Source organism: Nansenia antarctica, assembly GCF_963989245.1.
Source record: "Nansenia antarctica genome assembly, chromosome: 2".
Lineage (NCBI taxonomy): Eukaryota > Metazoa > Chordata > Actinopteri > Argentiniformes > Microstomatidae > Nansenia > Nansenia antarctica.
In genome coordinates this window covers 86736568-86750063 of record NC_137675.1, presented here as the reverse complement: position 1 = coordinate 86750063, position 13496 = coordinate 86736568, and the positions used below count along the sequence as shown (strand labels likewise).

Below are 13496 nucleotides of genomic sequence, written 5' to 3'. Positions count from 1 at the left end.
GGTGGCTCCCCTGGTGCTAGGAAAAAAGACTAAAAACAAGAAGGGAAACGAGCTGGTTTACATAAATAAAGGCTATGTACACTATCCACTATACTATACTATACAAATAAAACACTGTGCTGTACTCTATGCTATGCTATAAATATCCTAACATTTCCTATCTCTGAACCTTATGTACCCGAGGGTTGTCATATTGCACATAGTGTTATTGCACATTCATTTAAAGTGTCGCAGTTTGCAGGTTTGAAATGTTCACAGTTGTGTTTCAGTATTGCACTTGATTTCAATCTAGTAGCTGCCATCAAATTGTCTAGATTGTCCAGGGCCTAGAACCTAGGTCTTTGCTGTGTTCAGGGCCTAAATGGCCCTGGGGTAGAAGCTGAGCTTCAGTCTATTTGTCCTTGCGAACATGGTCCTGAACCGCCTGCCTGAGCGCAGCCTAACAAAGTGTTCGTACCCAGGGTGGGATGGGTCTCTGGAGATCTTGGAGGCCTTCCTGAGGCAGTGTGTTGTACAGCTCTTCCAGAGAGGGGAGGGGGGCGCCGATGATCTTCTGGGCCGATCTCACGACTCTCTGTAGCGCTTTCCTCTCTGCGGCTGTGCAGCTGGAGAACCACACGCAGATGCAGTAGGTGAGGATGCTCTCCACTGTGCAGCGGTAGAAGGCCACCAGTATCTCCTGTCTGGTGTGGTTTTTCCTGACTCACTAAAAGTGTTTAGGACTCAAACTCTTTGGACAGAGTCTAATTCAGAAAAATACCAACAAAATTCAAGACCTCATAAAATCGTGATAAGACTTTTTAATACTTATTAAGGGTCTTGATTTTCCCAAAATTGATTTATCAACTTTTAATACTTTTCAAGACACCGCGGATACCCTGCTGACAATTTCACAGTCAAAAAAATAAAAAAAATAAACGCTAAATCCACCAAAAACCACCAGCCCCAAAACCTAGATTATTGACAGAAAACTGCTAATTACTATTGGGCAGGTAGGTAGGTGCCCATCTCCTGCCCCTAAACGGTATGTCTGTTGCCAATGATGTTTGTCAAATAAAATGAAAAAACCCTGCACATTGTATGTAGCTACTAGGTTGTGTGTTTTTAACTTTTTAAACTTCACGCAATTTTGTAACTTTTTTCAGGCACTGACATTTTGATTCCGCCTACCTAAATGCTGTTTATCCAGCCCGACCCGCCCAAATGCTTTTTTTCCGGCCCAGTGTGATAAAAAAAAAAAGTAGCTCATTCGGCAGGGAATACTTCCCACCTGGCAACCCTGCATTTGAGTTGTGAAGCCCACACTGTGGAGGAGGAGACACCGTAGGATCACCTTTCAACCAATGAGCATGCTGCTAGCTACCGGATATCCGTTTTAAGAACGATGGGGGTTGCATATAAATCTCTCCGGGGGGGAGCTACATCTTTTATTCCTCTCGCAGCCATGGCGGAGTCGTCTCTTCGTCAAAAATTATCGGCGGGTTCAAAAATGTGGGTCTCAAACTCGCGTTTTGTTTGCGATCAGGAGTTATATAGTAGATCTAGTCATGTAGCTGGGTAATTCAGTGGACACGACCAGTGATGGCCTAGTGACCCACAACCGCGATGCCCTATTCCAGCATGGGCCGTGGGCGAGCCGGAGACGGTGGTAGAAACCTGCGACTGTTGTTCAGGTAAGTTTACTGTCTTATAACGGTGTTAAATTACTTTGCCATCCTAGTATCTGTGAAGTTTTTTTTTTTTTTTTTGCTAACGTGTCCATCCTCTCTCTCCGTAGGCAAGTCGGAGGCCTTTGTCAGCAGCGCCATGTGACGCACTGAGCGGACCCACGTGGGGACAGCGTGGCCTGGCGGCCTTCAACACGGGTGTGTACTTATCCCCCAGCAGACACCGAACCATTAAACCCATGGTTATGAATGATGATTAATGCGTTAGACTTCTGATAAATAATGAAGTTAATTTATACAAACTGACATAACCCACTGCAGTGAGATGATCACTCTGCCTCCCTCCCCCTGTCTCCCCTGTCTCCCCCCCTCCCTCTGTCTCGGGTGAAATGATCTCTCTGCCCCCCCCTGTCTCGGGTGAAATGTCAACCGGTCTTGTTGCTAACGTGTCGGTCTTCTCTGTAGGAAAGTCGGAGGCCTTTTCAGCAGTGCCACGTGACGGCCTGAGCGGACACCCACGTGGTGACAGCATGGCCTGGCGGTGGACTGAGTTGATCCCTTCAACATGGTGTGTACTGAGCCACTAGGAGGCACCAAACCAGAACTAAATCCATGGTTATGAGTGATGACATTAATGCGTTAGACTTCTGATAAATAATGAAGTTAATTTATACAAACTGACATAACCCACTGCAGTGAAATGATCTCTCTGCCCCCCCCTGTCTCGGGTGAAATGTCAACCGGTCTTGTCGCTAACGTGTCCATCTTCTCTGTAGGAAAGTCGGAGGCCTTTTCAGCTGCGCCATGTGACTCACTGAGCGGACCCACGTGGTGACAGCGTGGCCTGGCGGTGGACTGAGTTGATCCCTTCAACATGGTGTGTACTGAGCCACTAGGAGGCACCGAACCAGAACTAAATCCATGGTTATAAGTGATGACATTAATGCGTTAGACTTCTGATAAATAATGAAGTTAATTTATAAATTCTGACATAACCCACTGCAGTTAGATCGCCTCTCTGCCCCCCCCCCCTGTCTCTGGTGAAATGTCAACCTATGTCCTCTTCTTCCCCCAGGGATCCGAGTGTTGGGAGGCTGATGAAGAAAGGAGACCTGGGTGTTAAACCTGCTGCTTTGTTTTCGATAGGCACTCATGACTACCATGCCACTCAATAAAGTCCTGATCTATTAAACACTTTGTCTGGTGTTTTCTTGTCCTGTATGCACTGTCTTTGATCCTGTGAGGCCCTCTCCATGGCCACATAGGCCAAGTTACAGCTGCAAGAGAAACGTCTTGTTTATAACTGGGGTTTCTTGGCCCATCCTCCCAAGTCTCTCTTTTAAGAGCAAGACACAGTTTATTTATTTATGCATTATGCATATCACTTATTTGGATTGCTAGTTGATTAATTTAATTCAGTGTCTGTTACGGCACATGTGGGGAAAATGAAGGTTAGGTGCTACGTGGACTTGGTACATGCTGGCATGTCTAACCCTAGTTTTCCCACATGTACCGTAACATCTATACTGCCTGGCTGAGCTTGTCACTCCTCTGAAGCCTATGGTAACTAACCCTAACAGTCGTGTGTCATGAGTCATGAAGCGTACTATTATTACATGTATGTCCAGTCCTATAACGTGGCAACCTGGGGGGGCTATTCCATCAATGTCACTAAAGGAGAATCCAGGCTTATTTTGGTCAAAATAATCATTTTTTATAGGCTATCAATCTTGTGAGATTTATCAAAAGTAAGCCTGGGTTTCCCTGTAGCGACATTGATGGAATACCCCCCAGTAGTAGCTTGATAATCCTCTGTAATGTGTGTTTAAGGGTTGATTATGTCTGCCTGGGCCAACCCAGATGTCACAAGCACACCCTATTGATAATCCTCCCTTTGACAATAGGCTAGGTGCACGATCTCCACTACTTCCTGAAAGGCACCTGGCATGAACATATCCTGTCTCACTCTATTGGTTTAATTGATTAATCAGCTGTGCACTGTGTGTTCCAACAGTTTACCGCACAGCTGATCAATCAATTAAACCAATAGAGTGAGACAGGATATGTTCATGCAAGGTGCCTTTCAGGAAGTAGTGGAGATCGTGCACCTAGCCTATTGTCAACAGCTGATCCCATACGCTGAAGGTCACCTCTATGAACCAATAGTCTCACAGGTCACCTCTATGAACCAATAGTCTCACAGGTCACCTCTATGAACCAATAGTCTCCCAGGTCACTTCTATGAACCAATAGTCTCACAGGTCACTTCTATGAACCAATAGTCTCCCAGGTCACTTCTATGAACCAATAGTCTCACAGGTCACCTCTATGAACCAATAGTCTCACAGGTCACTTCTATGAACCAATAGTCTCCCAGGTCACTTCTATGAACCAATAGTCTCACAGGTCACTTCTATGAACCAATAGTCTCGCACTCAAGCAAAAAAAAAGTTTTTATTGATCCACAACGACGTGAACCATGATAACATTCTGACATTATCACTGAACACAACAGCAATGTCTGATATCTTCACCACTGTGCAAATAAAAGGCAAAAAAAAAGAAGCCCATATATGAAAATATAACCCTGGACACATCTCACAGACGCACAGAAATGGCACAAAGCATTGCACAAAAAGTTCGCTAAAATGGTTCAACAGATTTGATAAACTAGAGAGGAATGTCTGATTATTCAAAAGGCACTTCTGCCTCATGCACATTGATAGCCAACACACATCGAAATAAGACAATTAAGACAATTAAAACCAAAATGATCGCCTGCAAACAAAAAAAAGTGCAAGAATATCTTAGTCAAATGTAATGTACATAACAAAAAGATCGGACCTACAGTATTATACCCTTCATTGACATTAGTGTTGTTGGTATTAATTTTCTCCGTCATATATACAGTAAAATATTAAAAACAGCAAACTGATAGTACTGATAAATACATAAAACAGCATTTGCTGGACGCCTCGCCCTGCTGTGGGCTGAGCAGTACGGGTGATATGGCTGATAGCTGTTGTGGATGATCGGGTCGCCGGCTGCGGTCCTCCAAACAGCAACGTATCGACGCTATGATCAGAAGTGCGCGTTACGGCTCGAATACACCGCGAGCGTCAACCTCAGCAGCGCGTGTGCGTTCATCTCGGCGCCCATGTTAACGGGTCAGAGCGTGAGGTGCGCGTCTCAAGCCTGTCTCACGCTGCGTGCACACAGGGCCATTGTCATCGTCGTTCTGGCGCAACCTGTTGGGATGGACTTGACGTACTTCAACGTGCGATGCAGACGCAACAACTCTACTCGTGTTGCTAGCGAAGTTTCCCACAGAAGTAGGGAAAAAAACGTCAGATCAGATATATAAACGGGTTATTTTGATAAACTGGACACATTTTGTGAATATATATGGTTACTTTCTCGCCTGAAAACATATAAAAACTTCATAAAATGACATATTAACACTTGTAGAGCCAAATTACAGATTTTAGCCAATGGCGGCCAAAATTGAGGATTTAAAATCTGAGGCGAGAGCTCCGGGCAAGAAACTACTTCCGGTTTACTTCCGGATCCAACGCAACGCAAAAAGCTGAAATGTTTTGACTGATTGCCGCACCCTGACGGTCAAGAAACGCAATGCAGAGCAAGGCAACTGATCAACGCAACGGCCCCATTGAGATGAATGACTTCCGGTGCAACGCAATGGCCCTGTGTGCACGCAGCGATGCATTTGAGCACTGGCGGACTGGGGGGGGGGTCTAAACTTGACCATGTGCCCCCACAGTTGAATAACGTCCCGCTAAAGTGCCCTTTTGAGTGGCGAAATTAGAGGATGTGCCCTATTGGCTGCCCTTCCAATGGTCTAAACTTGACCATGTGCACTGATGGGGTCCCATGTTGTGCAGTAGGTGCCGTTTTTTCCTTTTCGCCCCTGGCCTTCAAACAGCCTGAGTCCGCCACTGCATTTGAGAGTAAAGACGACAGGAATAGAGGACATATTGTGGACGCAGCAGGACTGATATCTGTTTTAGGAGCGGTCAGAAGTTTGGACACGAATGCCTTGGCCGAGTAAGAAAGCAACAACGACGAAAAGCAAAACGAATGCGTCTGACCTGTTCCCTGTAACCAGTAAGATGTCAGCGCAGGTGCTAAAGTGAGCAGTTACTTATTATTCAGAGAAACTCACAGTATATCCGATAATGTTGGTATAATGTATATTGTACATACATATTCGGTTGTTAAGTCTGAAGTCAAACGTGACATTTAGCAATTTCCAGGTCCAAACCAGAAATTCCCCGCACCAGAGTACCAGTGTACTACAGCGGTAGAATGACAGTTCAATAGTTTTTTAGACTGGGATCTATTCATACAACAAGGGACACAGCACTTTCCCGTTTTCCACATATTGTCAGGGTCTTTGAGCCTCGGAAAAAGCGCTATATAAATATAATGAATTACTATTATTACTGAGGCATTCCGAAGAGAGCGCCTCAGCCAACTTTGGACCCGGAAACACGTCACGACTTAACAACCGAATTGTATGCCTGTCTTTCTTTTTAAGCTGTTCAGGGACTACGGATGAAAACTAGCCTTCTTGGCTAATTCTGGTTACTATTCTTTGATGTACACTGTCCCTGCCAAATAAACAATAATAGTAATAATAATACATTCATTAGGCTTAAACGTACGTTCGTTAGGCCTAAGCATCTTCCGACATACATAGCTGTAGGATTAGCGCATGTAGCTTTTGCGTTCGTTTACACGCCTCTCTCACAGACAACGTGGTTCGACTTTGAGTCTGACGGAGTTGAGGCAACGGCGCACAGAAGACACTGAAGACCCTAACAACGTGAGACGAACGCCCCTCCCCCCAGCAGGGGTGCAAACTTGTCACCTTTCTGCTAAGTTAGCCGTTTTTTTACCTCAAAATAGGTCATCTATGTGAAAAGTATAAATATTTTGGGAGGGCGGGGGGGGGTCTAAGTCTCATCCAAGCCACATAATGCGCGAGCTAACTAATCTTCCTGTCTGTTAAACTCCACTGCAGTTGATCAAATTCCAGACAGCGTGGAGAACACGGTCACGGTAACCCTAACCCTATAACCCAATAACCCTAACTGTTTTTCGAAAGTAATTATGCAGGTGTTATGCATGCCGCTACTTACACGCGCATGAGACCACTACCGTTAATGCTAACAATATCCATGTAGCACCATTAGTGCTAGCGCCTCTAAGGTGAGCCACGCATGGATCAAAATGCTGTCACTTTTTCGGGCCGTCACCAGTTTGCACCCTGCCCCCCCCCCCCCCCTCCCCCAGGCTGTTATCGACCACGACGTTAGCTTGCGTCCCGCAGGTAGAAAGGGTGGCGACGGCGTTTCGGCTGCTGTCGTTGGTTGAGGTTGACGGACACAGTGGTGTTGATCTGTTTGCATATGGGGAACGCCACGCGGGCGGCACAGGCAGCGGAGTGGATGGTAAGGTCGCGCAGGGGGGATGGGAGGGGGGGGGGGGGGCGGAGTGCAGAGAGGGACATAAGAGAGGCCGTGTCACGCCGACCCTGTGGTGCAGGAGGTGCTGAAGCATGTGCCACAACCTCCACCACCACTAGGGGCATCACACACACACACACACACACACTGCACCTTCCTCCTATCCTTCACTTACGGGATGTGTGTGTCTGCAACTCAGTGGGAAGGGATGTAGGGCATACCTATAAAACCATTCAGATATTCACACACACACACACACACTCTCTCTCTCTCTCTCTCTCTCTCTCTCTCTCTCTCTCTCTCTCTCTCTCATCTTCTCGGATGTTTGGTGCAGCTGCTGTACATCACAGTTATTGAGGGTCTCCCTCTAGTCACGCTGAGGTCACACACACACACACACACACACACACACACACACACACACACTCCCCCCCCCCCACACACACATAACAAAAACGTTTTAGTTTCTTTCGTTTCGTTTTTTTTTTTTATCATGCCTCATTCTAATGTGATCTCTGTTCAGGTCTTTAAGGTGTCAGGCCATCGTGTGTGTGCGTCCCTGCGTAAGGTGACAGACAGACACCGTTCTCACCCAATCACCATCCTCCTCCTCCTCCTTAAATTGCTTTGTTTTATAAGTCGCCACAACGAAGTGGTACTGTTCTGCTCCCGCCCACATCCAGGTCACATATCATCCACACTTTCCTGGTGGTGGGAGGCCTCGATCGATCACTGGTGGTCCGCCGTGGGATTGGACAGCTGTCCCTTAAGCCACACACCCCACCCCACCCCCCCCCCCCCCTCTGCCCCGCCCGTCCACTGCGGCACCTGTTGGTTCTACCAGGAGTGCTGGGGGTGGCTTCCTCCTGTGTGACTTCCTCTGTGACTTCCTGTGTGACTTCCTGTGTCCTGTCGCCACGTCTGACGTGCGGAAAGAAAGGACCGTCGATCCGTCGTCACATGTCAGAGGAGGGGGCGTCGGCCTCCTGGGGCTCCGGGTCCTCCAAGGGGTCAACGGTGGTGGTGGTGGTGGCGGTCGTCGTCATGGTAACCAGGTTGGCGGCGTTGGAGCGGGCGTCCATGGCGGAGTGCATGACGGACAGCCAGATGTCGTCCATGTTTGGCATCACAAATATTTTCTGTGGAGGAACAGAAACACACAGAAAAATTGTAAATGGACTGACTTACATAGATGACTTATTCCAAAGCGCTTTACAACGGCCTCTCAATCACCCATACACACACACATACACACACCAATGGCGCCAACCATGCAAGGCGCCGGCCCGCTCATTGGGAGCAATTTGGGGTTCAGTGTCTTGCTCAAGGACAACTTGACATGTGGCCAGCCGGGGTTTGAACCGCCAATCTGCCAACCTTGCGATCACTAGACGCCGGCTCTTCCCTCCTGCGCCGCAGCCGCCCCACAAAACAAAACACACAACGAGCGCTTGAGTCACTCTGGCCGTGTCTGAGGCTGACAAGCCAAGCCGTTTTCATCATCATAAAGACATTTCCGTGTCCGTGCGTGTTCGAAATGACAAAGAAAAACACCCGACTTCCGTCCGTCACTACAGAATGATGTTGGTCATTCCTTTGCCCAAAGCCCGGTTATCACCAAACGCCAACGTCTTTGAGTAACACTGTGTGTGAGCAGAGTGCAGCCCAGCCGGAAACTGACTAATGTGCCTGAGGGAATGGAAGATAAGTCATCCCATCAGTCATCCCACCAGTCATCCCACCAGTCATCCCACCAGTCATCCCACCAGTCATCCCACCAGTCATCCCACCAGTCATCCCACCAGTCATCCCACCAGTCATCCCACCAGTCACAGCACAGAGACGACAGTGGCTCTGTGAACATGACTGAGCCTCCGGAGGGAAACCTGGAAGGCCACAGTCTGTCTTACCCTGCGTGGCGCGTGGCTGGGGCCTGACTGACTGACTGGCTGACTGACTGACTGAATGACTGGCTGACTGGCTGACTGGCTGACTGACTGACTGACTGGCTGACTGACTGAATGACTGGCTGACTGACTGACTGACTGGCTGACTGACTGAATGACTGGCTGACTGACTGACTGACTGGCTGACTGACTGGCTGACTGACTGAATCACTGGCTGACTGACTGACTGGCTGACTGGCTGACTGACTGGCTGACTGACTGACTGGCTGACTGGCTGACTGGCTGACTGGCTGACTGGGCTGACTGACTGGCTGACTGGCTGACTGACTGACTGACTGACTGACTGACTGAATGGCTGACTGACTGGCTGACTGGCTGACTGACTGGCTGACTGACTGACTGGCTGACTGGCTGACTGACTGGCTGACTGGCTGACTGGCTGACTGACTGAATGACTGGCTGACTGACTGACTGACTGGCTGACTAACTGACTGGCTGACTGGCTGGCTGACTGGCTGGCTGCCTGTTTGTGTGTGTGTTAGAGAGGCAGGTAGGCCTCAGGGAGCAGGGGGACCTCAGGGCAGGGTAGGGGGGGGCAGGGCTCTGAGAGGCAGGGGGGGGGCAGGGCTCAGAGAGGCAGGGGGGGGGCCGGGCTGGTGAGCCTCAGGGCAGGGTGGGGGGGGGGGGGGGCAGGGCTCTGAGAGGCAGGCTGGGTCATTATGTGACGGCTGAAGAAGCCGCAGGCTCCCTGTTTGAAGTGCAGCCCCCCCCCCCCCCCCCCCCCCCCCCCCCCCCCCCCCCACACACACCACACACACACACACAGACACACCCTCTTTATACCTCGTTCCCTTCCTCAAACACTCAGGAGGGCGTTGCCTTTGTTTGAAGGGGGGGGGGGGGGGGGGGGGGGGGTGGCGGTGGGGGGTGATAAAGCAAACTTTCAACAAAGCACCCCTCACTTAATTACATTTTACGTTTACATTTTAAATTACATTATTTATTCAAAGTGACTTACAATTAGAGATTACAGGGACAGGCTCCCTGGAGTATCTTATCTAAGTGCCTTAATTCAACTCAAATATACCGTAGGTCGCACTAAAAGAGTTGAGGGTAATTACATCGTGATTGTGACAAGTATCACACTCTCCAAGCGACGGAAATGTGTGTTGTTCTTGTTTTTTTTTTTCAGTATTGTCGTTAATGTCTGGGAGCGGACACGACTGGGGAGCCCTCAAACAACTGGCCCCCAACCCAGTGAGATGGAAGACTCCTGAAGGGCTCTGCACACAGCGTGCGATTTCTGTTGCGCGTCAACGTTCCATTTTGAAGTTTGAATGGAAGTCTATGAGAACATACAACAGAAATTGCATCGCACGCTGTGTGCATTGGGATGCGATGTTTTATGATTTTCTCATAGACTTCCATTCAAACTTCAAAATGGAACGTTGACGCGCAACAGAAATCGCACGCTGTGTGCAGAGCCCTTGACACTCCTTGGAGGAGCTAAGGGGCCAAGGGCTTAAGTCAAGTCTCTGTTCGAGCCACGCAGCACTGGAACACTCTGCCCTCTAATGTCAGGACCTCCACTACCCTTGGGCTGTTAAAACAAATCAGAAAAACTGGCTTAAGGGAAACCAAATCTGCACCCATAACATAATTTAACTGTGTATTTTTTGTGTCTTTCATATGCTCTGTATGACGCTGTTTTATTGTTTATGTTATCTTGTGTCATTTAAGGATGCCTTTTTATTTTTATTTTTTACATCTTGGCCAGGGACCACAGATGAAAGTTAGCCTCCTGGTTAAATCTGGCATATTTACACTTGTGGTTAATTGATATGCATTGTCCTTTCTTAAATAAACTGAATAAAATAAAAGAGACACCCACCTGGTCTCATCCTACCTGGTCTCATCCCACCTGGTCTGATCCTACCTGGTCTCATCCCACCTGGTCTCATCCCACCTGGCCTCATCCCACCTGGTCTCTATCTACCTGGTCTCATCCCACCTGGTCTCATCCCACCTGGTCTCATCCTACCTGGTCTCATCCCACCTGGTCTCATCCCACCTGGTCTCATCCTACCTGGTCTCTGTCTACCTGGTCTCTGTCTACCTGGTCTCTGTTCTACCTGGTCTCATCCTACCTGGTCTCATCCTACCTGGTCTCATCCCACCTGGTCTCATCCTACCTGGTCTCATCCTACCTGGTCTCATCCTACCTGGTCTCATCCCACCTGGTCTCATCCTACCTGGTCTCATCCCACCTGGTCTCTGTCTACCTGGTCTCATCCTACCTGGTCTCATCCTACCTGGTCTCATCCTACCTGGTCTCTGTCTACCTGGTCTCTGTCTACCTGGTCTCATCCTACCTGGTCTCATCCTACCTGGTCTCATCCCACCTGGTCTCATCCTACCTGGTCTCATCCCACCTGGTCTCATCCCACCTGGTCTCTGTCTACCTGGTCTCATCCCACCTGGTCTCATCCTACCTGGTCTCATCCTACCTGGTCTCATCCTACCTGGCCTCATCCCACCTGGTCTCATCCTACCTGGTCTCATCCCACCTGGTCTCATCCCACCTGGTCTCATCCTACCTGGTCTCATCCCACCTGGTCTCATCCCACCTGGTCTCATCCCACCTGGTCTCATCCCACCTGGTCTCATCCTACCTAGTCTCATCCCACCTGGTCTCATCCCACCTGGTCTCATCCTACCTGGTCTCATCCCACCTGGTCTCATCCTACCTGGTCTCATCCTACCTGGTCTCATCCTACCTGGTCTCATCCCACCTGGTCTCATCCTACCTGGTCTCATCCCACCTGGTCTCATCCCACCTGGTCTCATCCCACCTGGTCTCATCCCACCTGGTCTCATCCCACCTGGTCTCATCCCACCCGGTCTCATCCCACCTGGTCTCATCCTACCTGGTCTCATCCCACCTGGTCTCATCCCACCTGGTCTCATCCCACCTGGTCTCATCCCACCTGGTCTCATCCCACCTGGTCTCATCCTACCTGGTCTCATCCCACCTGGTCTCATCCTACCTGGTCTCATCCTACCTGGTCTCATCCCACCTGGTCTCATCCTACCTGGAACTCCTGGTCCAGCTTCTTCTCTATCCAGTCGGTGACGTGGGCCAGCGTGACCTCCCGGTCCCCCAGCTTGGGCCGGGCCTTCAGCTCCAGGTGGGGGGGGCTCCTGAAGCCATACCTGGAGGGGGGGTGTATACAATAATTGGATTTATTGGTTTCAATGCCAAAATATGACCTCTTCAAACATGATCACTACTTGACTGCATGCATCTCCATTTCTGACCAGCAGAGGGCATATGCTGTGGCTACTATGGAATGTTAGGGTGGTGTTTTCATGGGAGGACATTAGCAGAAGCGGTGACTCTCACAGGGGATGTGGAACGTACCATATCCTGTCGGTGGGGCGGGGGGGGGGATGTGGAACGTACCATATCCTGTCGGTGGGGCGGGGGGGGGGGGGGGGGGGTGTGGAACGTACCATATCCTGTCGGTGGGGCGGGGGGGGGGATGTGGAACGTACCATATCCTGTCGGTGGGGGGCGGGGGGATGTTCACGGCCAGCGTGCCTCGGCAGTCCTGCACCTCCACGGTCAACAGCAGCGGCGTGTTGGACACCTGTTTTCATTACATAACATTATATTATTATTATAACATAACATTACATATTATTATTAATAGTACATAGTATTATTATTATTGTTATTATTATTATTATTAATAATATTGTTATTATTACATATTATTATTAATAATAAAAACAATATATATATAATTATTATTCATATTATAATTATTATTCATATTATTAATGATTATATATAATTATTATTATTATTCATTTATTAATTATTATATATAATAATAACAATTATTATTATATATAATTATAATTATTATGATCATACACACCTCCTCCATCTTCTTCCTGATGAACTCCGTCTCCGTGGCCTTCTGGAAGTACTTGGACTTGGCGATCTTGTCCACGAAGCGCATGATCTTACTGGGCCTGTGCCCCCCCACGTACCTGAGGGGGGGGAGGGGTGGAGGAGGAGGAGGAGAAGAGGAAGAGTGAGTCAGGAACACCGTGGGAGTGTGTGATGTTCTGGTGTGTTCCGTCTAGGGTTGGGCGGTATATACATCCTCTCACACCTTTATACCGTCCTCAGGGGGCTGACAGGGGCCGTCTTTGCTCCATATGTTTCATCTACGGTGAAGACCTGAATTATGTATGTGGCGACTGCTACGCTGTCGGTTGGTGTTTGTATTCATAAAGGTCGTGGTTTGTTGTCATAAAGGTCACGGTTTGTTGTCATCGACTACAGCACTGCGAGCTGCAGCACAGCCGGCGCGCGCTGAGCCCAACGCTGTAGCAGGAGAACGCCGCTGCCTACGGACCAC

The 13496-nt window shown here is 48.9% G+C and overlaps 1 long non-coding RNA gene and 1 pseudogene across 2 annotated transcripts in view; one reads left to right on the top strand and one right to left on the bottom strand.

The window, feature by feature from the left end:
• Positions 1-1423: 1423 nt before the first annotated feature.
• On the top strand, positions 1424-2858 carry LOC308151060. The gene is made up of 5 exons (XR_013937277.1): positions 1424-1673; positions 1778-1865; positions 2133-2235; positions 2444-2544; positions 2743-2858. It is a non-coding gene; the product is annotated as an uncharacterized lncRNA (long non-coding RNA).
• Positions 2859-8112: 5254 nt separating this feature from the next.
• Positions 8113-13496, bottom strand: part of LOC308150810 (testis-expressed protein 2-like) — a 28393-nt pseudogene continuing 23009 nt past the window's right edge. Inside the window, exons 13-16 of the transcript in view lie at positions 13008-13122; positions 12619-12713; positions 12156-12276; positions 8113-8295 (exon numbers count right to left, since the gene is read on the bottom strand). The product of the transcript in view is annotated as a testis-expressed protein 2-like (transcript). The remainder of the gene's footprint in view (positions 8296-12155; positions 12277-12618; positions 12714-13007; positions 13123-13496) is intronic.